This window comes from Neomonachus schauinslandi, chromosome 4 (assembly GCF_002201575.2).
Source record: "Neomonachus schauinslandi chromosome 4, ASM220157v2, whole genome shotgun sequence".
Taxonomy (NCBI): Eukaryota; Metazoa; Chordata; class Mammalia; order Carnivora; family Phocidae; genus Neomonachus; species Neomonachus schauinslandi.
The window spans coordinates 20,832,079-20,856,811 of record NC_058406.1 but is presented as its reverse complement, the minus strand read 5'-3'; the positions used below and the strand labels follow the sequence as shown (position 1 = coordinate 20,856,811).

Genomic DNA, 24,733 nt, shown 5'->3' with positions numbered 1-24,733 from the left:
CAAAGGCAGCCGTCTAACTGAGCCACCCAGGTGCCCCTAGACAAAGACTTTAAATAAGCTGTTCTAAATACTTCAAAGAACTAAAGAAAACCATGTCTGAAGAATTAAGATAAAGTATAAAAACAATGCCTCATCAAATAGAGAGTAGCAATAGCAATAGAAATTGTATGAAAAAAAAGAAAGACTGGGGCACCTGGGTGGCTCCGTAGGTTAAGCGTCTGCTTTTGGCTCAGGTCATGATCCTGGAGTCCCAGGATCGAGCCCAGCATCAGGCTCTCTGCTAAGCAGAGAGTCTGCTTCTCCCTCTGCCCCTCACCCCACTTGTGCTCTCTCTTTCACTCAAATAAATAAAATCTTTAAAAAAAGAAAAAAAGATTTTCTGTAGTTGAAAAGTGTAACAACTAAATAGAAAAATTCACTAGATAGGCTCAACAGCAGATTTGAGCTGGCAGAAGAATCAGCAAAATCAAAGATAGGTTCATTGAGATTATCCTGTCTGAGGAACAGAAAGAAAAAAGAATGAAGAAAAATGGGGGCACCTGGGTGGCTCAGTCATTAAGTATCTGCCTTCGGCTCAGGTCATGATCCCAGGGGCCTGGGATCGAGCCCCGGATCGGGCTCCCTGCTCGGCAGGAAGCCTGCTTCTCCCTCTCACACTCCCCCTGGTTGTGTTCCTGCTCTCGGTATTTCTCTCTCTGTCAAATAAATAAATAAAATCTTAAAAAAAAAAAAGAATGAAGAAAGATGAACAGAGCCTCAGAGAACAAACCATGAAGCATTCAAAACATCAAGTATACAGACACACACATAATGGGAAACTAAAGAGATAATGGCCAAAAATTGCCCCCAAATGATGAAAAATACATCCAAGAAACTCAAAAAAGTCTAAGTAAGATAAACGCAAAATGATCCACACTTAGTATTCAAAATGCTGAAGGAAAAAGACTGTTAGCCAAAAATCCTACATCCAGCAAAACTATCCTTTTAAAACAAAGGAGAGATGAAGACACTCCCAGATAAACAAAAACTGAAAGCATTCATCCCTAACAGACCTGTTCTACTAGAGACGCGAAAGGAAAGTAGACAGTAACTAGAATCCACAGGAAGAAATAAAGAGCAACAGTAAAAGTAACTACATAGGTAAGTATAAAAGACAGTATAAATGTATATATGTAATTTTATTTTCCTATCTAATTTAAAAGACAATGTATAAAGCAATAATTATAAAATCATAGTAATGGGCTTGTGATATATAAATACGTAATTTGCACGAGAATAATAACACTAAAGGGAAAAGGAACAGAGCTATACTGAAATCAAATTGGTATATACCTGAATGAGATTACTAGGTTGTTTTAAGGTAAAATGTGAATTGTAAGTCCCAGAGCAACCACTAAAAAAAAAAAAAAAACTAGCTGGGAAGTCAAATCAGTTGAGTGTTAACCTTCCAACAAGTATAAAAGGAATTAGAGAGAATAGGGGATTAACACCGGCTACAGTCATTAGAAGCCTGAACACAGTGTAATCATTCGTGTAAACAAAGCTCTTTTCAAACCCTCATGCTAACAGATCTGAGGTCAGTACTTTGTTTCAGATGTATGTGGCACTGAATAAATGTCTGATACATAAGTGAAATGGCAGTAACAATCAAGAACGGAACATCTGAAAATGGTTAGTAAACATAACAGGATTTGCTGGCAGACAGAGAAGACAGAATTAATAGTATCTCTACTGTTAACCACATTATCCACTAGATGATCAGGGTGATGATCCTGGGTTAGCTAACAGAAAGTTTCAATTAATGAAACACCTCTGTCCTTAGAGAATCACAAACAGAAGGGTATCTTGCTGAAAGAATCCTGAGTAGTCTTTGTAGAAGAGGACTCTACTTCGTGTCTCCAACTAACTGAATGCCTGTGCTAGAAATATTTCTATGGTTTCTATAACCACCCATATGCAAATGATGCCCAAACCTATACGTATGTTCAGTAGAGATCTCTGTCAAAAGCTCAGGGTAAAAGGCAAAAGACTTTCAACAATTACAAGGCCCTATGACCATGTTCAATGACCCCATCATGTTCAACTACTCTCTCCCTCACTAAGCTTCGGTAGGTGAGCCTCCTTACCGTTTCTTGAACCTGCCAGGCATGCTTGGGGCTTTTGCACTTGCTATTCGCTCTCCCTGGAATGCTCCTCCCCCAGATATTCATTCCTCAATTCTTTTATGTCCTTCTCAGTGAAGCCTTCCTTCCTTACCCAACTTTAAACAGAAATCATCACCCCACCCCACCCCTGCTTTACCTCTTTTCCCAGCTTTGTATTTTTTTTTTATATTTTATTTATTTATTTGACAGAGAGAGAGAGCACACACAAGCAGGGGGAGCAGCAGAGGGAAGAGAAGCGGGCTGTGGGGCGCGATCCCAGGGTCCTGGGATCATGACCTGAGCCGAAGGCAGCCACTTAACTGACGGAGCCACTCAGGTACTCTTCAAGCTTTGTATTTCTCAGAGCACTTATCTTCTACATTATGCTATAAATTTATTTTTATTATTTATTATATCCTCTCACTAAAACAGTAATTCTTTCAGGACACATATTTTGCCTATTTTTTTTTTTCACTGCTATATCTTTAACATCTAGAATAGTGCCTGGAGGGGTGTCTGAGTGGTGCAGACGGTTAATCACCAGACTCTTGATTTTGGCTCAGGTCGTGATCTCATGGTCATGAGATTGAGCCCCAAGTTGGGCTCCGTGCTCAGCACGGAGTCTGCTTGAGATTCTCTCTCTCCCTCTCCCTCTGCCCCTCCCCTGTGTGTGCTCTCTCTCTCTAAAATAAATAAATCTTTAAAAAAATATATTTAGAATAGTGCCTGGAAGATAGTAAGTACACAGTAACAACTATTTTTTTAAATTTATTTTTAAAGGTTTTATTTATTTATTTGTCAGAGACAGAGAGCGCACAAGCAGGGAGAGTGGCAGGCAGAGGGAGAAAGCAGGCTTCCCGCTGAGCAGGGAGCCCAATGCGGGGCTCGATCCCAGGACCCTGGGATCATGACCCGAGCCAAAGGCAGATGCTTAACTGACTGAGCCACTCAGGGATCCCACAATAACAACTATTTTTTAAATGAATGAGCTCCAGGGGCGCCTGGGTGGCTCAGTCGTTAAGCATCTGCCTTCAGCTCAGGTCATGATCTCAGGGTCCTGGGATCGAACCCCACATTGGGCTCCTGGCTCAGCGGGAAGCCTGCTTCTCCCTCTCCCACTCCCCCTGCTTGTGTTCCCTCTCTCACTGTGTCTCTCTCTGTCAAATAAATAAATAAATAAATAAAATCTTAAAAAAAAAAGAAAAAATAAATGAATGAGCTCCAAATCCACATGTCCAACTCACTAAACACCTCCACCCAGCATAAACCTCCATTCAACATACACAAAACAATTCATTATCTACCTCACTCACCCTTATTCCCTCCTCTTCCAGCAGTTTTCTAGCTCACCACTATCCACCTAGTTGTTCAAACCAGAAATCTCATCCTCCACATCATATGAGTCATTTCCAAAACATATCTCACACCCATCCCCCCTTTCTTCATCTTCATTGCCTGAGGAAACGATAGAATCTAAAATATTCTCACTGCCTTTCACAGCCCGATAATTGTTAAGTGTTCCCTAAACTGGGGCCTATGAACTCTTAGTCTTTGTTCTCCCTCCTACTTCAAGTGAGGTAGTCCCTGCAGGAACCTCCTCTGACTGTGCCCCCAGATGCTTATTGCTGGATGCTCTTTCGTGTCCACCATGATGACAGGTCCCACGTCAGCCCGCATGGCAATGCGCCCCAGTTCTATAGCTTTAAATACAATATATACACTGATAACTTCCAAATTCATATTGCCAGACTGAATCTCTCCTCTGAACTTCAAACTGGTACATCCAGTCTACACAACATCTTTATTTGGAAATCTAAGAAGTTTATCAGACATAGTACATTTATTTTTTTTAAAAGATTTTATTTATTTATTTGAGAGAGAGAATGAGATAGAGAGAGCATGAGAGGGGGAAGGGTCAGAGGGAGAAGCAGACTCCCTGTTGAGCAGGGAACCCAATGCAGGACTCGATCCTGGGACTCCAGGATCATGACCTGAGCCGAAGGCAGTCGCCCAACCAACTAAGCCACCCAGGCGCCTCAGACATAGTACATTTAAAAACAACAACAACAAACTCTTGATTCCTCACTCCCAACTTGTTCTTTTTCCAGTCTCCCCTATTCAATAGTTATAGGCAAATAGATGTAGAACACTTACCAAAAAAAAAAAAAAATACAGCTGACAAGTATGTTAGCTGCTATTTCAGATCATTGTTTCAGTAAAGAGGCAACTTAAGTTTTCCAGTTGCTCGGGACAAAAACTTTGGTGTCATAATTCACTCTTTTCTTTCTCTCACACCCACATCTAAATCATCACCAAATTTTACTGCCTCTGCCTCTAAAACATATCCATAATCTAAACACTCCTCACCACCCAACTCCAAGCTATGGCCACATCTTGCCTTGATTACTGTGTCAACTCCCTAATCAACCCTCCTTCTTCCACTCATACTCCTATATTGTGTTCTCCTCAGAGTGGTCTGGGTGATCCTTTAAAAACGTAAAGCATGTCCTATCTCCCTATGACACCTCAAATTAACTCCAAATTTCTTACCACGGCCTTTGAGATCCTACATAACCTAACCTGCTTACTCATAAACTTCACTTCTTATCATCTTGTTCACTCAGTTCCTGCTGCACTACCCTATTTGCTGTTTCTGTAACTCAATAAGCACATTCTCACAGGGCTTTGCGGGTGCTGTTCAGACAGCCTGGAATGCTCCACTCTCAGAAATTGCATGATCTGCCCCATTATTTCATGTGACAAATCAAATATGACTTGCTCAGAGGGGCCTTGCCCAGACTACCCTGTCTATAATGGCAAACCCCTTTCCATCACATCCTATCCCTTCACCCTGTCTTATTTCTATTTTTAACTTATTGCTAAGTTAATGTATACAAGACCTGAGATAAGACAGATATTTTCTTATATTTTCCTCTTAACATTTTAAAGTTTTACCCTTCACATTTTGGCCATCAATGCAACTAGAATTAATTTTTGTGTATGGTATTAAGAGATCCATTTTTTTTTTTAAAGATTTTATTTATTTATTTGAGAGAGAGAGAGAGAGCACAAGAGGGAGGAGGGTCAGAGGGAGAAGCAGACTCCCCGCTGAACAGGGAGCCCGATGCTGGACTCGATCCCGGGACTCCAGGATCATGACCTGAGCTGAAGGCAGTCGCTTAACCGACTGAGCCACCCAGGCGCCCAAGAGATCCATTTTTTTATGGCTAGCAAATGATCTCAGTCCATTACTGAATAATTTATCCTCTCTCCACGGATCTGTAATGCCACCTTGTCCTATATCCCTTTTCCTATTCATAGGTCTCTCTCCCAGCACTCTATACTATTCTATGGGTCTATTTTTTGATCCCAGGTCCAAAACCACATTGTCTAATGATCAGTTTTACAATAAGTCTTTTTTTTTTTTTAAAGATTTTATTTATTTATTTGACAGAGAGAGAGAGAGAGCCCAAGCAGGGGGAACAGCAGGCAGAGGGAGAGGGAGAAGCAGGCTCCCCGCTGAGCAGGGAGCCCGATGTGGGGCTCGATCCCAGGACCCTGGGATCATGACCTGAGCCGAAGGCAGATGCTTAACGGACTGAACCACCCAGGCACCCCCAGGTTTACAGTAAGTCTTGTAATCAGGTAGGACAAGTTTCCCCATCTTATCTTCAGAAGTGTGTTGGCTGTTCCATATACATTTCAGAATCAACTTGTCAAATTCCATGAAAAAAACTTATTGGAATTTTGATTAGAATTACATTCAATCTAAAATCAAACTGGGAAAAACTGTCCTCTTCAGAATACTAAGTTTTCCAATCCATGAATATTTTATATCTCTCCCATTTATTTAGTCTCCTTTATTACTTCTCTACTTGGACCATCTTTGTCTTTTAAATAGAGTTTTTTATTCATTTTTTATTATTTTAATAATAAAGAAATATTGGGCGCCTGGGTGGCTCAGTTGGTTAAGCGACTGCCTTCGGCTCAGGTCATGATCCCAGAGTCCTGGGATCGAGTCCCACATCAGGCTCCTGGCTCAGCGGGGAGCCTGCTTCTCCCTCTGACCCTCTCCCCTCTCATGCTCTTTCTCTCTCTCTCTCTCTCAAATAAATAAAATCTTAAAATAATAATCATAAAGAAATATTTATTATTTTAATAATAATATTAATATATTAATATAATATTTAATAAAATAAATATTTTAATTTATTTCTATTGTGATTAAGAGATATTTTGTATTCCTTTTTACCACCTTATTTCCTATTTTTCATTTGTCCCACTTTGCAGTTCTTTTCTCTTTTTTGCCTCTGCTATATCAATTTTTTCTCATTCCTTTTCCTCATTTCTACTTATTTTTATCCTACTACTATTCTCTTGTTATTAGCTCTGAAAGGCTAACCTGGATATTTTACCTTAAGTCTAAATTAGTATCTTTACTCCTTAGTTATATAAGAACTCTTGGAATGCTTTCATTTCAAACCCCTTCCCAATTTATATTTGTTTGAGTACTTTCCATTTTTATATCCACAAAGAAGATGTTACTGTTTTATTCAGTCCTTAAGATTTTCCTTATTGTACATATGTTCTTTGCTCATCATTCCTCTTTGCATCTCAGACCCTGTTGTTTCCAAGAAGCATTTTTCCTTATTCCTGAAGTATATCCTTCAGAGAAGTTCCTTTGGTGAGGTTCTATGGGAATGTGTTCTCTCAGTTCCTTTGTCTGAAATTTTTTCTTTTAAACTTATTTTTGACATATTTTTTTTTAAAGATTTTTTTTTTTTTTAATTTATTTGACAGAGAGAGACACAGCGAGAGAGGGAACACAAGTAGAGGGAGTGGGAGCAGGCTCCCTGCTCAGCGGGAATCTGCTTCTCCCTCTGCCTCTGCCTGCCACTCCCCCTGCTCGAGCTTTCTCTCTCTGACAAATAAATAAATAAAATCTTAAAAAAAAAAAAAAAAAGAAATATCTTTAAAAAAAAAAGGTATAGATCCTGCTAGGAAAAATTATATATTCTTGGTATACTCATTTATATCTGTATTTACAACCTGAGTCTATCCTGGACACTCAAAATGAAACAAAGAATGAAAGCTATTAGCGATGTGACAGGAAAAAATTTTTGTCTTTTAAAGTCTGTTCAAAAAAGTTACACTTAGGAAATGCTTATTTTTAAGCACTATCAACATCTAACATATTACTTAAGGGTAAAGCCTTAAAAATGAGACTAGGGGCACCTGGGTGGCTCACTCGGTTAAGTGTCCAACTCTTGATGTCAGCTCGGGTCTTGATCTCAGGGTTGTGAGTTTAAGCCCCGTGTTGGGCTCCACACTGGGTGTGGAGCTTACTTAAAAAAAAAAAAAAAATGGGACTAATATCCCCTTTCAAGAAAAAACCTCCTCCTCCTAGTTAAACTAAGAGGCAGGAGTCAGCTCTTTAAAATAGAGGTGTGGCTCACTGATAATCAAAAGTATTCTCAAGGAATGTCTTAGTGAATTACAAAGGACATTATTTTCAGGAAAAATACCAATCTCAGAAAGGGTGATCTTACCTTTCAAGATGTACAGATCAGAATTAATCCTATTATTTCTTCTCCTGAAATAATTGGAACTAAATCTGGGCTTCAGGCAATTAAGGTTTCTTGTTAATAGGTGAAGTCTGTTACATATATCTAAATGGTGTTAGAAATCTAGCAAAAATGATCTGTCGAAAGATGGACTTAAATAGACTTTAAAAAAATAGTTTCATGTATGTCTGGATCATAGTGATACCAAGTATAAATATCTCATGAAAGAATACTTAGGGTCATTATTTGCAGGAATTTTATGTGGCATAATTGATGTTTAGGAGGTTAACCCTTTTAATCTCTTCTAGTTAAAAGGAAGAAGTTGCTCAACAACTGCTCTTTGATATTTTCCTCTCTATTCTGCCCTCCAAAATCACTAGCAAATACGAAAATATTTTATTTATCAAATCCCCTAAAGCTTTTATTATTCATTCCTTAACACCAATGCCCTAAAGATAGTTAAATGCTTGCTTTTCAACTTCATTCCAATGGTGCCTTTCCTGCAGAGAGTTAAGAGGCTAGAGGGAAGCTTCTGATTGCTACAAAATAAACTTTCTTCTTTCTGTAAGGACAAAGAGGAGATAGTTTAAAAAATACAAAGAAATAAGCCAAACACAAAAAGACAAGTATTACATGATTCCACTTATATGAGACACCTAGAGTAGGCAAATTTATAGAGACACAAAGTAGAATAAAGGTTACCAGGGGCTGAGAGGGGAAGGCATTGGGAGTTACTATTTATTGGGTGGAGTTTCAGTTTGGGATGATGGAAAAGTTTTGGAAATGGATAGTAGTGATGGCTGCACAATGTTGTGAATGTTCTTAATGCCACTGAATTGTACACTTAAAAAAGGTTAACATGGTAAATTTTACACAATTAAAAAAATATTAAATGTGCAATGATTACCATAGTTGCAAACAAACTTATTTATCTTATGCCACAGATTGCAAAGATATATTTAACAGAATGGTCCTTATTGGCCTGTGGCCACAGTGAAAGGATAAAGACTTCTCCCAAATACAAAAAAGATGGGTTCCAAGAGCCAGTTATCTCTTACCTAATTTTATATAAGCATTAGGGTGTGCAAGAATGTTAGAAAAATTCCCAATCTTATTGGTATCACCAGTAGATAAGAGGCATTGTGTCATCTCTTAATACATAAAGCAAAAACACACCCATATCCTGAAACCTAACGCTTTCCCTCAAATTTAAACTCAGAGGAAGGAACAGGAGGCAAAGTTCCCTCAAATTTAAACTCAGAGGAAGGAACAGGAGGCAAAGTATAAGGAAATGGAAAGTACTCTTCACACTCTGTGACTTGTCCTATAAAGTTACTCTCAGTGTCTACTGAAAGCGTTATTTATTTTTTTTAAGATGTTATTTATTTGAGAGAGAGAGCAAGTGAGCACACAATCAGGGGGAGTGGCAGAAGGAGAGAGAGGGAGATGCAGACTCCCCGCTGACCAGCGAGCCTGATGTGGGGCTCAATTCCAGGACCCTGGGATCATGACCTGAGCTGAAGGCAGATGCTTAACTGACTGAGCCACCCAGGTGTCCCTGAAAGTGTTTTGGTTTTTTTTTTTAAAGATTTTTATTTATTCATTATTGAGAGAGAGAGAGAATGACAGAGAGAGAGCATGAGAGGGAGGGGGGTCAGAGGGAGAAGCAGGCTCCCTGCTGAGCAGGGAGCCCAATGCGGGACTCGATCCTGGGACTCCAGGATCATGACCTGAGCTGAAGGCAGTTGCTTAACCAACTGAGCCACCCAGGCGCCCATGAAAGTGTTTTTTTATAGGTATTTAGGCATGAGGGAAGGGAAGAAGAGTTAAGTCTCCCTTAGGAATTCTCCCTCTTTCTACTTGTCACTCACTGGAGGGAGAGGAGGGAGTGTGTCAGGGCTCCACTTTTTTATCTTATTTAATAAACAAGCAACCCACCCAAAGAACAACTATTTCTCTATGAACCTTATTCTGAGGTAAATAAGAATGGAATACATCATCAACACTAGTGTGAAAAAGATACTTTGTTATTTTTTAAATAACCTGATCCCGGGCGCCTGGGTGGCTCAGTTGGTTAAGCGACTGCCTTCAGCTCAGGTCATGATCCCAGGGTCCTGGGATCGGGTCCTGCATCGGGCTCCCTGCTCTGCAGGGAGCCTGCTTCTCCCTCTCCCACTCCCCCTGCTTGTGTTCCCTCTCTCGCTGTATCTCTCTCTGTCAAATAAATAAATAAAATCTTAAAAAATAAATAAATAAATAAATAACCTGATCCCTTATTGGAGTGAAGATTTTTAATTTCTAGTGACCTCAGTGGATATTAGTAACTCAAGATGAAAAAGAACACTTTAGTGTCTTCCAAAGCTCAAAATGTCCTCACAAAACAACTGCTACTAGAAATAACTGGATAGCATTATGAAAAAAATTAACTTAGAATAGCATTTTTATCCCACACATTAAAATTAATTTTTCCAAAAGTTAAAAAAAGACTAACAGAAACAGAAGTTGAAAAATTCATAAAGCATTTAATCCACCTAAGAAGAAATAATTTTCTAATGATGGAAGAAATACAAGGAAAAAAAAAAGAAATACAAGAAATTACAAAGGAAACAGTGAATGACTATAGCATGAAGGTTTCTGTCAAAAATAAGAGGACTGGCTCAGCTGGAAGAGCACGCAACTCTTGAGTTCGAGCCCCAAGTTGGGTGTAGAGATTACTTGAAAATAAAAAATCTTTGGGGCGCCTGGGTGGCTCACTCGTTAAGCGTCTGCCTTCGGCTCAAGTCATGATCCCAGGGTCCTGGGACTGAGCCCTCATCAGGTTCCCTGCTCCGCGGGAAGTCTGCTTCTTTCTCCCTCTCCCACTCCCACTGCTGTGTTCCTTCTCTCACCGTCTCTCTCTCTAATAAATAAATCAATCTTTAAAAAATAAATAAATAATAAAAAATCTTTAAAAAAATGAAATAAAAACAAATACCACAGACCAGGGGAAATCTTTCAATAAACTTTGAAAATAAATTAATATCTGTAATAAAAGGCTTACAAAAGCATCTAAGACCATAAAGACCTAAACAGATAAATGAGCAAAAGAACAAAACTTAGTCACAGGAATAAATGTTTGACTTTCCCTAATAATTTAAATGTTAAAATGGTTATGTGTCAACTCTATTCAAAAAATTTTAAGGTTAAGGGCACCTGGGTGGCTCAGTTGGTTAAGCGATTGCCTTGGCTCAGGTCATGATCCTGGTGTCCCAGGATCAAATCCTGCATGGGGCTCCCTGCTCAGCAGGGAGTCTGCTTCTCCCTCGGACCCTGCCCCCTCTCCTGCTCTCTCTCTCACTCAGACAAATAAAATCTTTAAAAAAATAAAAATAAAAAAATTTTAAGGTTAAAACAATCATTATGTATCATTTAGAACTATTAAACTGGAAATATATTTATTTTAAAATATTAAAATCCATTATTAACAAGGTAGGTTGTGAATAAACAAGTACTGTAAACTGTTAATGGCACTGCAAATTAGGATACTGGTGATTAGCAAACAGTTTGGTAATACCAATCAAGAGCTAAATATTCATATTTGCTGATCCAGTAATTTCATTTTAAGATGAAAAGTTGTTTTGTTTTTTTTAAAGCTTTTATTTATTTGACAGAGAGAGAGAGCAAGCACAAGCAGGGGGAGCTGTAGGCAGGGGAGAAGCAGGCTCCCAGCTGAGCAAGGAACCTGATGGTGGGGCTCAATTCCAGAACCCTGGGATCAAGTCCCGTATTGGGCTCCCTGCTCAGCGGGAAGCCTGCTTCTCCCTCTCACTCTGCCGCTCCCCATGGCTTGTGCTCTCTTGCTCTCTCTCTCTCTCAAGTAAATAAAGATTTTATTTATTTTTAGAGAGTGAGAGAGAGTGTACATGCGAGATCGAGCGGGGGGGAGGGGCAAACGGAGAGGGAGAGAGAATCTTAAGCTGACTCTGGCTGAATGGGGGAGTGTGGAGCCCTCTGCTGGTACTGGGCTCAATCTCACAACCCTAAGATCGTTACCTGAGCCTAAATTAGGAGTCAGACACTCACTCAACTGACTGAGCCACTCAGGCACCCCCCAGTAATTTTATTTTAAAAGAAAAAAGTTACACATACAAAGACCTATGTGGCAGCATTACTTGTAATAATTAAACAAATTAAAACCCACACCACAGGAATCTTTAATTCAGTTTATTTCCATAAACAAGTACTGTTTAGTAGGGAGAATAAAGAGGTCAACTAAAGAGGGGAAAGTGCCCTGCAGAGACATGGTCAAAGTACTCTGGGATCACTCAAGGTAAGGGAGAATCATTAATCTTTTACACCAGTTTTTGATACTGTATTTCCTACCAAAGTGCAAAGGAGAGAGTGAGCAGCTGGGTAGAAAGAATCGAGTACAACTGGTAATGAACTAGATGGCATGTGCAGGCTAAAGGTAGGGAAGTGGAGTTCTCTCTAGAAGACTGAATATGTTGAGTTCCACCTGAATCAGCCATCCACAGAGGAAACAAACAAACCAAGCAACTGCACTTAAGTTCTGTCAGACAATCATAAGATTGTTATCTATCCTTAAATGAAATACAGTCAACATTTATCTAAAAAATATTCCTGGAAATGTGGCTAACAAGTTCACATTTGAAAGAATAAATGTAGAGAATTTTAACAATGGAGTTAAACAATGGAGTTGGTCACAGATTTGATTCAAGATTAGATTTGAATTGAAATGTTTACCTAACAAAAACACCCAGCAACATCATATACTACAAATAAATTTCTAAATCAGTGCATTGACAGTTCATACCCTGAGAGATTTCCCTGCCACTCAGTACACCTGAATAGAAGGATGCACTTGAAACCAGTGCCCCCTGTCTCCTACAGCACTGATGACAATACCACTTTTTCCTTTGCCAGGTATAGTAATATATTTTCTCATATTTATTAAACACTCTACAGTTTACAAAGACCTCTCACACACATTATCTCATCTCACACCCCTAAAGAAATGGTCATTATCCCTATTTTATAGATGAGGAAACTAAAGTTTAAGGAGGTTAGCTGACTTGGATATTCACAGCGACAATGTGATAGAGCTAGAACTAGAACCCAGGTCTTCACACTCCAAAGACAGGAAATGTATTATATTGAGTAAATGGGTCAGAGCTTTCAGATGGTCAAAACCAACACCTGGCGTTTTAAACATAATAGAGAAGTTAAACTGAAAATCAAGGCTGAATCTGAAAGCTATAGAGTTTCAATCACCTCTTCCCTAAAAAATCAAACAGACACTAAACACACTTCCTCTCCTAAAATCCCCTGGAATGTTTTTGGTGGCAAATCATAAAATCTTAGAATTTGAGAGACCAACTAATCCAGGGCACTCTATTAAGAAATGAGAAAATTGAAGCACAAGGCTTGTGACCTGCTCAGAGATGGCGGCACCAAAGCCTTTTATTATTTTTATTTTTTTAAGATTTTATTTAATTGTTTGACAGAGAGAGACAGCGAGAGAGGGAACACAAGCAGGGGGAGTGGGAGAGGGAGAAGCAGGCTTCCCGCTGAGCAGGGAGCCCGATGCGGGGCTCGATCCCAGGACCCTGAGATCATGACCTGAGCTGAAGGCAGTCGCTTAACCAACTGAGCCACCCAGGCGCCCCGGCACCAAAGCCTTTTATGACAATATAGTGTGTTTTCTTCTAAGGCCCATATCGACAGTATTCAAGAGATGCTGCTTTGCTGAGAATGTAGGAGACAGAATGCGTGGACTAGTGGAAAATTCATGTCTGACCTCAGCTGGCCTTAACTGCTATCTGGTAGCCCTCTCCCTCATCCTTGGTTGGCTCCCTTACCTTTTCCACGACTGCTATTCCAAAACACTCTATCTAGCCTTTTATCATTCCGCAGATAACTTAACCCCTTCCTTCTTTTTTTTTTTTAAAGATTTTATTTATTTATTTAACAGAGAGAGACACAGTGAGAGAGGGAACACAAGCAGAGGGAGTGGGAGAGGGAGAAGCCGGCTTCCCGTGGAGCAGGGAGCCCAATGCGGGGCTCGATCCCAGGAGCCCGGGATCACGACCTAAGCCGAAGGCAGACGCTTAACGACTGAGCCACCCAGGCGCCCCTTAACCCCTTCCTTCTTAAAGGAAGATAAATAAGAGGTCATTAGACATTAACAAACCTTATAAGGCAGAAATTGTGATCCTGAGCTTTGCAGTCAAAATGTATCTGGATTCCAGATCTCTTCCATTACTTATATGTGAAGTTAATGTCTCTGAGCCATAATTTCTTCAACTGTCAAATGGCAATGCCCACCCACTCCACAGAACTTTTACACATATAAAAGTATGTAGGGTGGGGACGCCTGGGTAGCTCAGTCGGTTAAGTGTCTGCCTTTGGCTCAGGTCACCATCCCAGGGTCCTGGGATCGAGTCCCACATCGGGCTCTCTGCTCAGCGGGAAGCCTGCTTCTCCCACTGCCTGCCGCTCCCCCTGCTTGTGTTCCCTCTCTCGCTGTCTCTCTCTCTCTCTGTCAAATAAATAAATAAAATCTTAAAAAAAAAAAAAAGTATCTAGGGTGCCTGGCTGGCTCAGTCTGTGAAGTATGCAATTCTTGATCTTGGGGTCATGAGTTTGAGCCCCAAACTGGGTACAGAGCTTACTTAAAAAAAAAAAAGTACCTAGATCAGTGTACAGGGTAAGCGGCTGGTGACTACTCCAATTTCAGTTCCCATCTCCATCACTTCCAAACACATCTCCCTCCATCCTTTCTTCATGTTTCCCTTTCAAGGCTCACCTCTCCATGAGCTTTCGATTTTATCTCCTTCCAGGGCTTCTTTATCATCTCCCTTTTCTCTTGTGCCGATCTTCAATATCTGCCTCTCTGCTGGCTCCTTTTCCTTCACCTTCCAACATATCAAATCTCTCCCATCTTTTAAAATCAAATCAAACAAAAAGGCCCTCAAAATCCAACTCTTCTAACACTTAACTCTAAGTTATCTCTCCTAAACGCTCTAACCTATCCTAAAGACAGCAAGCAATTATCTTTCAAAACAGATCAGATTATGTCAAGTACCTGCTCTAAAAACCTTTGATGATTTAACAATTCCCTAATCATAAAGCCTGAACTCCTTAGCAAAGCATTTTGAATCCTTCTCAGCACCTGGCCTCAACCTTTCCTTTCACCAGCCACTGTATTCTTCAACTACTCAACCCCAGGGGTCTAGAGACCCCCTAAGTATTCTATAACCTTCTAAAATTATATGCATGTTTGCGTATGTGCAGTTGTCTGGGTGAAAATCCATTGCTCTTTTCAAATTTCCAAGAGGGGGCATCTGAACTGAAAAATGTTAAAAACCAACTGCAAAACCCTCTTAGCTATGACACACTCCTCACTCTTTCCCAGACACACACCTTACACTTTTGCACATCCATTCCTATGCCAAACTGCTTCCTCTGGCTGATCAGGGGCGGTGGTGGCTGGGGGAGTCAGGCTGGAATAACCTTAATAGTAACAGTTCTACTGGGTGAATTTTTATTCATCCTTCAAGAACAAGCTCCAAGGGGCACCTTGGTGGCTCAACTGGTTAAGCAACTGCCTTCGGCTCAGGTCATGATCCTGGAGTCCCCGGATCGAGTTCCGCATCGGGCTCCCTGCTCAGTGGGGAGTCTGCTTCTCCCTCTGACCCTCCCCCCTCTCATGTGCTCTCTCTCTCTCTCTCTCATTCTCTTTCAAATAAATAAATAAAAAATCTTAAAAAAAAAAAAGAACAAGCTCCAAAATCACTTCGTCTGTAATGCCTTCCTTCACAGTCTACCAAAACAGAATCACTCTGTCCCTCTCCTAGATTGTAACACAGCTCTACTGAACACTTACCACAGTAAGGGGTTGGAATGTTGTAAGCTTTTCAAGGCAGAGGCTCAATACCTTAACATCTTTGTACCTCCAGAACATAATCCAGATCCTAGCACACAATGGGCAAAACAAAAATCGGCTGAATAAAAGAACCATTTATGGCACTGCATTTGTGTTCTGGTATTCTCCACAACTGCCCCTGCCCACTTTTGTTACTCATTCAACAAACATTTATAAAATTCCAACCAAATACCTGGACCTATGCGGTAAGCAGTAAGGATACAGACTAGGACACAGTCCTTGCCATTAAAACCTTTAACTGTGACAATACAGAACAAACTTAAGGGGCTTATTTGATGAGTGCATAAAAGGTTATGGTGGCCCATGTGAAGACGTGATTATCAGTCACAGAATGTCTTACAAGGAGACATCACACTCTCTTAGGCCAGAGAATCTACTTGTTCTCTTTGTCTCTTTCTTTATAAACGATCTTCTTCCAATGCTCCTTTTCCTTTTCTAAAGGGTATAATATGACCAAATACCCTACTCCTGGAAATAATTCCAAAATAATTCCACAGATTGAGCAGGAATGATTATCCCCGTGTTAAAGATGAGAAAACCTTCAAAGAGGTCACTGCTCAAGGTTGCACATGAGAGAGGATTTTATTTAGTACTTATTTACTGTCTGACTCCCCCCAACCACCACCACCCCTAATCAGTTGGTAAACCCCAAGAAGGAAGACTTTTGTTTTCACTGCCTTGTCCTCAGGGTCTGATTCCTGCACTTCAAGGAATCTGATTCCAGTGTCTAGAACACAACAGGCTTTCAATAATTATATGTTGATTGAATGAATGGATGAATTGATTCCAAAATAAAGCAGACCAACAGCAAAACTCACAGTTCCTTCCCATCGTGATGGCTTAATAAGAGATTTAAAACAGGCTTCTACTAGTTAGAAAGACTAGACCAATTGTATTGAATCAATTCCACTGGCATGTTATGCATTTTACCTAAGAAGAATTTAAGTAAAGGAGGTGAAGTAAGTTTCTATTTCTGATGTCACATTCATGGCATGTACTGACATATAGCCAAGATTTAACTGCAGGTTTGAAACTGATTAAAATTAGTTTTTACGAAAAGCATTTTCTTGAGTCTTGACACTGGCTAGAAAAGTATCTCACTTTCAGTTATTTCTTCAATGTTAGTTCCAGCAGCCAAAACTGCTGTATTGATGTTCTCCAACATATTTGTTTAAAAACCTTTAAGCAGAGATTAGTCAAAACTTTTTAGTCATGATTAGACAAAACCACAGCCCATTACTCACCACTATTCCACTTCCAGGGCTCCAAAAAATTGCCACTGGTCTGAAGCACAAGGCAATCACCATCAAACATACCATCAAACAAGGTGATGGGACCAACATTAAATATGATTTATGGTGTAGTATGACACTGTTTATGTTCTAGAAACTCCTGTTCCTTATAAATCACTTTGCTCTGATTAGAAAGTATTTCCATTATTTTTCTCCAATATTTAAATTTCAATAAATCATAAACTGTTGGTGGTGGTGTGATGAGTAACTCAATAGATATGAAGTAATGAAAAGAGCACTGGCCTGGAGTATAGTTTACTATGTCCTTTCTAGGTTAATTGTGTGACCTTGGGCAAGTCACTTAACATTTTAGAGGCTGTGAATTTAACATTTATCAGCTACAAAATGAGAAACACCACCTCACAGAACTGTAGTGAGAAATTACATAATATATATGATGAGCTGTTTTCAAAAAATAACACTAATAGCAATGTCATGTTTGAACAAAAAAGCAGCCAGTCATTAGCAACTACTGTTTTTAGATTATTTTTAAAGCTTCTAGAGCAATTCTGTGGATGCTTCTTCAAAACACAGCCAGGAAAACAACCAATCCCTTACTCACTGCTGGATTAAAAACTGAAGAAAAACTGCATTAAAGACCTCCATCCCTGTACAATATTACCAACACAATTTGGGATTCCCAGAGTATATCACTTCCATTATGAGATACCAACATAATAAAGTACATACAATAGGCTTTATTTTATTTGACAACTTGACTAGGGAGGGAATTTAACCTATATAACGTTAATAACCTGCCCTGATTCATGTAAAGGGGTCCTGGTTGTCCTCATTTCAGGCACTTGAAATACTAATTATTTTTCAAAAGGAGTGTCCACACTGGCGTTCAGAAAGCTTTGCTTTATGCTGAATCTAGCAATGCAGTCGTCCAATGGAACATACATTAAGTTACCACTATCTAACAAAATTTTGTTAAATCCACACACTTCACCGGTTTCAATAAGGATCTACTACTATCTCTCCTCCTTCAAACTGGCTTCATTCCCATTACTTGGTGAACTAGTCTCTTTGTTGCTTTCTAGAAGCAACTAGGTTTCTGGTTTCCCTATAAGGCGGATCCTTCTGTTAATGGACATTTTCTTCCAACTTTTTGTTTCGAGCAGAAGAAATAAAAGGATTGGCGGGTCCGAGGGGCAAGGAACTGGGTGGCTGGACGAAGTCCTGCAGCTTTCCTCTGCATGCAATGAATGAAAAGACTGCTCCGTGCCCTATAAATCACCTTCTCTCCTCCGAGATTCAAGAAGTGTGTGAACCTCAACCGCACTAGTTCTTTGGTTCCCTGATCACAGCTGCAACCTATACAGACACGGCAGCAAATTCGGTCCCTTCCCAGTTACCCGGGGAGGGAGCTCACTTCTTTTCCACAGGCCCATCCCCCTACCGAGAAAAACGCCTGGAGACTCGTGCCCCGAAGCCGCTCGGGGCTGACGTTTCGGTTAGACAATAACCTCAAGGGTTTTCAACAGAAACTCCGTCTGCCACTGCCTGGCTCCGAGCCTCCGCTCGGCCCAGCCGGGATGCCGAGGTTCAATGGAGGACGCGGGGGGGGGGGGGTTGAAAAATGGACTTTGACCTGATCCGGTTACCGTAACCGGATCCCCAGAGACCCGTCCCCATCAGGGACGGCCCCGCGGGCTCCCCGGAGGAGGCGACTTCACGCACGGGCACAAAGGGGCAGCCCAGACAAAAGGGCCCCGCCAAGTCGAGGGGGGCGGAGAGGGCCAGCCAGCGCGGGACGCACTACAGGCGGAGAAACCACGGCGGGACCGTTGTGGGAGGGCGGAGAAGGAGGCGGCGGCCACGGCCCAACCCGCCCCGCCCTGGCCCGACCCCACCGCAGCTCCGGCCGTTACCCCAGCCCGGACCGCGACCTCCTCGCGGAGCCAAGAACGCAGCCGGAGCCTAAGAGGCGCTCGCAGCCAGACCCCCCGCACTTCCCGCTCACTTTCCCTTGTTCCTCGAGCTCACCCGGGTGGCCGCCGCCGCCGCCTCAGACTCCACAGTAGTTTCCCCCGGAAATCCTACCTGGCCCGCCGGCCGCCTGGCTGCAGCCAGCCTTCGGCCCCGGGAGGGGGAGCGGGCCGGACAGTGAGGGTAGGAAGTGCCGCCGCGGGGACTCACGGGACTTGTAGTCTTCAGCAAGGGCCAGCTGCGTCGCGGGCCGGACAAGATGGCGGGACCCCCTATAGTCCTCTGCTCTCCCGGCTGTCAGCTAGCTCTACACGGCCTCTTTGGGCATGAGCCACCCGCTGCCTGCGCCCTGCGGGTAGGACTTGGGCACCTTTCCCGACACCGAGAGGGCAAAGGTCTTTGGACTTGGGAGGATAGAACTGAGTACTCGGCGGCAGGCAGTGCCTAAGGAAGGAGCTGATGCAAGCGTGTTTTAGATAACTGTGTCCAGTCCCTGTCTGGTCAAATTTCATTTATAATTTCTGCAAAAGAAGAAAACTATTGAGGGCCAGTTTGAAGTACAAAAACTTAGAAGTAAGTTATCCTCAATTTGTGCATAAGGAAGAAACCCAGGAATCATTCTTGACACCTCCTTCAGTCATTCTACATTACATGTATCTCAAGTTCCATTTTCTCCACTACCGTTAGAGGAAGCCACCGTCAGTCGTCTCTTCAAGTCTCACTAGTTTCAGGCCTCGGGGCTGTCTTTCCTCCAAACACCTTCCTTGCTGCACCAGAGGATCTTGCTAAATGCCAACCCCATTGTGTCACAGCCCAAATTAGACCTAAGTGTATAACCTAAAGCTGCAAAACTTCTAGAGGAAAACAGGAAAAAAAATCTATGTGACCTGCAAACACATAATCCATAAAAGAAAAAAAAGATAAATTTTAAGTCATCAAAATTAAAAATTTTGCTCTTAAAGACACTGTTATAAAAATGAAAAGCCCCCCCCATCAGGCTCCTTGCTCAGCGGGGAGCCTGCTTCTCCCTCTGCCTGCCGCTCCCCCTGCTTGTGCTAGCTCTAACAAATAAAATCTTAAAAAAAAAAAAAAAATGAAAAGGCAAGTCACACACTGGAATGAAATCGCAACAAAACCAACATGCAACAAAGGACTAATATCTAGAATGATTTCAACCCATTAAGACAAAGAAGCCAGTCTAAAAAATGATTTGAACAGACACTTTACCAAAGAAGATAAACATATGGCAAATAAACACATGAAAGATGTTAGGGAAATGCAAATTAAAACCACAATGAGATAATCTACACACCATGACTTGTAATACCAAGCGATCAAGTGTTAACAGGAATGTAGAACAAGAAGAATTCTCATTCACTGTTGGTGGCATTGTAAAACGATACAACCACTTTGGAAAACAGTATTGCAGTTTCTTTAAAAATTAAATATACACCTACCATATGGTCCAACCATTACACTGTAGGTATTTACCCAAGAAAAACTCAAAGCATACATCTACATAAAGACTTGAACATGAATATTCATAGCGGCTTTATTTGTAATAGCTAAATACTGGAAACAACTCAAATGTCCTTCAAAAGGTGAATGGATATTTATACAATGGAATATTCATCAATAATAAAAAGGAACTATTGATACAACAACATGATGAATCTTAATAATTATGCTGAGTGAAAGAAGCCGGACATAAAGGAGTATATTCTGTATGACTCCATTTGTATAAAATCCTAGGAAAAGCAAATTGTAGTGACAGAAAGCAGATCAGCAGTTGCCTGGGGACCCAAGAAGGCAGAGGTATGGCAGGCAGAGATTATAAAGGGGATAAGAAAACTTTTTTGGGGGCGCCTGGGTGGCTCAGTCGTGAAGCGTCTGCCTTCGGCTCAGGTCATGATCCCAGGGTCCTGGGATCGAGCCCCACATCGGGCTCCCTGCTCCGCAGGAAGCCTGCTTCTCTCTCTCCCACTCCCCCTGCTTGTGTTCCCTCTCTCGCTGCATCTCTGTCAAATAAATAAATAAAATCTTAAAAAAAAAAAAAAGATTAAAAAAGAAAACTTTTTGGGGGTGAAGGGTATATTAATTATCTTGATCATGGTTATGGTTTCAAGACTGTATGATGAGTTTTAAATATATCAAAACTCATCAAACTGCATACTTTAAATATGTGCAATTTATTGCTCATCAATTATACTTCACTAAACCTGAAAAATAGTATAGTCAAAAAACTCTTTTAAAGAAAGAAAGAAAATCAGTGGCTTCCCAGTACCCTTAGGAAAAAAACAAATTATTGCCATTGAAGCTCTAATTGTGGAATTTCAATACCATCCATGGGGAAGGGGGTGGATACGGATGGCAATTATGAAATTCCAGGTAACTAATGATGGTGGTAACAGTAGTTGTAATAGCAGTAATAATAAGACTCCTACTTTTTCTTGAGCATCTAGGTATTTTACATATGCCTTAATTAGGATTCCCCCCAGAAAGCAGAACCAGAGACAAGTACTAGTTGCAGGTAATTTATTTGGAAGGTGGTCCCAGGAATTTAATGTGAGAGCCTGGAGTAAAACAGGAAAGAAGGAGCCAACACAAGGGTGCATTACCAAGTGAGCACTGCTGTGGGCACCTTGGGATAGAACCTACAAAAACCATCTGAGGATTGTCTAGAATGCCTCTCAGCATGGTCACCCAAGGACTGCTCTGAGAAGCATTTATCCATTGGCTTCCATCCCCCATTAATTAGGATTACCCCAGGGGGACATCAACTCCTCTTGCATTCTGAACAGGGTTCTACCAGTGTCCTGTATCTTGGTTTCAGAAAAGTTCCAGGACAGAATGCAGAAAAATGCAAGAAGAATTGAAGGCCTCACTAAACTGTTTTCTGCAGCTTCAGCTAGAATCTAAAGGAAATCTGAGAGGATGTGGTAAGGCAACAGAGGTGCCAGACCATCCCTTGCAATGCTCAGATTTGTCCATGTTCTATATTAGATCCAATTTATCACCCTGTCTTCAAGGTAATGGCTGGCAAAAAGACTCAGTGGTACTCATAACTCTTTGCAAAATGTTATGTTGCCCATATGCCTTTTGTGTCCTATAATACACTATACTCAACTATATAGATGATTCCCATAGATGATATTAAATGAAAGAAGCCAGACCAAAGGAGTATATACTGTATGATTTCACATATATAAAATAAAAAATAGGCAAAAATATTCTGTTGAAAGTCAGGATAGCAGCTACCCTTCAGGGAGGAAGAGCAGTGTCTGGAAGAAGGTGAGAGGAGGTTTCTGGATGCTGGTAAGATGGTTTTTTGATCTGGATCTGGGTGCTTGGTCCATGGGTTTCTTCAATTTGTAAAAATTCATTAATTGGGCTATATATACTTTTCTGCATGTATATTATACTCCCAACATAATTTTTTAAATGGGAAGTGGCCTGGGCCAAATCTCTTTGTCGTCTGAGAAACCAACTAACAGTAAACACTAGGGGCTCCTGGGCGGTTCAGTCAGTTCAGTGTCTCGGTCTTGATCTCTGGGTGGTGAGTTCGGGCCCCGTGCTGGGTTCCATGTTGGGTGAGGAGCCTACTTAAAAAAAAAAAAAGGAAAAGAAAGTAAACACCGTTGCTAACCATTAATATTTCTGGATTTGGGGCTCATGGGCACTACTGGTGCATAATGTTAAGAGCATGGGCTCTGGCAATAAAAAAATGTTCTGCCACTCCCTATCTGTGTGCCATTGCCCAAGTTATTTAAACTGGTTAAGATTCAGTTCCCTCATTGTACAACGGTAAATACAATAGTACCTATTATACAGGTTGGTGTGATAATTAAATAAAGTAACATACATAAAGTGGCCAGCACTGTACCTGATATACATTAAGTACCCAGTAAACAATAACTGTTATAATATTAGTTTTTCTCTTTCTATTTTTATTAGGTCTCCAAGTTTTCAACAATGAACATGGACACAGGCTGCAGGTGCAAGGATGTTCATTGTAGTACTGTTTGAAATCTCAAACAAACAAAAAACTAGAGACAAGCTAAATATGCATCTACTGGAGAATGGGCAAATCAACTGTGATGTATTCTTAATACAGAATAGCACAAAGCAGTTACAGTGAATCAGTTAAAGCTACAGGGATTGACGTGGATAAAAGAAGATGTTGAGGGGGGCGCTTGGGTGGCTCAATTGGTTAAGCGTCTGCCTTCGGCTCAGGTCATAATCCTGGGGCCTTGAGGTTGAACCCCTTATCGGGCTCTCTGCTCAGCTGGGAACCTGCTTCTCCCTCTCCCTCTGCCTGCCTCTCCCCCTGCTTGTGCTCTCTCCCTCTCTCTCTGTCAAATAAATAAAATCTTACAAAAAAAGAAAAGAAAATGTTGAGGGATAATAACCAAGTTGTAGGTTATACACAGCCCAATACCATGTATATAAAATTTAAAAACATGCCAAACAACACTATATACTATTTAAGGATTTATCTATACGTAATAAAAATATAAAATCATGTATGGAAATAAAATATTCAGGCAAGTGATTACTTCTTGAGGAGGGAGGAAAGAAATGGGTGAAAGAAGGGATATATTGGGGCTTAAAGCATCCCTGATATTTTATTTCTTGAAAAAGGTTTTAAGAAAAAAAGGCAAAACATTAAGATTTGACAAAGTCGGTGAGGGTACTTGGGTGTTTGTTATATAAACCTCTCTATTTTTCTATATGCTTGAAATAGTTCTCTATTTAAGAAAAACATGGAGCAGAGCAGTATGCAAAATATTCTACCCTTTTTTTTTTTTTGGTAAGGAAAAACAATAACTTATTATTTCAACAACTGCTGTTATGCCATCCTGAAATCAATGGCTTTGGTGGGGAAGGAGGGAGAGAAGTATTGGTTGTTTTTTTGTTTGTTTGCTTATTTGTTTTAAGTAAGCTCCACCCCCAGCATGGGGCCTGAGATCAAGAGTTGCATGCTCCACCAACTGAGCCAGCCAGGCACCCCTGTGTTTTGTTTTGTTTTGTTTTCTTCACATTAGTAAATTTCATTCTTTTTGGTGTTCAGTTCTGAGTCAAATGCATAAACCTGTGTAACCACCACCATAATCTAGGTAAGAACTGTCATCACCCCTGATCTGTTTCCTGTTCTTATAATTTAGCCTTTTTCATAAAGTCATATAAGTGGAATAAAACAATATGTAGCTTTTTGAGTCTGGTTGCTTTCAATTAGATAATGCATATGGGGTTGATTTGTGTTGTTGCATGTATGAGTAATTTGTTCCCTTCTATTGCTGAATAGTATCCCATTGTATTGACATACCATAGTTTGTGTCTGCATTTACCAGTTTTAGGACATTGAAATTGTTTTCCAGTTTTTGTCAATTGTAAATAAAGCTACTACAAACATTCATGTACAGATTTTGTGTAAACATAAGTTTTTATTTCTATTGGGTAAATAGCTAGGATTGGGCTTGCTGAGTTGTAAGTGTAAATCCAACATTACTAAAAACCAAAAACCAAAAAAACCCCAACAAACCCAAACTCTTTTCCAAAATGGCTGCACCATTTTGCATTTCCACCAGCAAGAATGAATTCCAGTTGCTCTGTGTGCTTATCGGTATTTGGTATTGTCAGTTTTTAAAGAATTGTTTTTAGCTATTCCAAATGTTTGTAGTGGTATCTCAGTGAAATCTGCATTTCTCTAATTAAACTAATGATATTCAGCCTCTTTTTATGTGCTGATTTGCCATCTGTATATATTCCTTTTTTGGGGGGGGGTCAGGTGGGGAGTGGAGGGTTGTGGGGCCAGGGGTCAGACCAAAGAGAGAGGGACAAGCAGACTCTGTGCTG

The 24,733-nt window shown here is 40.7% G+C and overlaps 1 protein-coding gene across 1 annotated transcript in view; it reads right to left on the bottom strand.

Annotated features, from left to right (window-relative positions):
- The window catches only part of PHACTR4 (phosphatase and actin regulator 4), a 106,672-nt gene extending 87,651 nt beyond the window's left edge, over positions 1–19,021 (bottom strand). The window contains exon 1 of the mRNA XM_021684158.2: positions 18,935–19,021. The gene's annotated coding sequence lies outside the window, so the exon portion shown is untranslated. The remainder of the gene's footprint in view (positions 1–18,934) is intronic.
- Between the last annotated feature and the right edge of the window lie 5,712 nt (positions 19,022–24,733).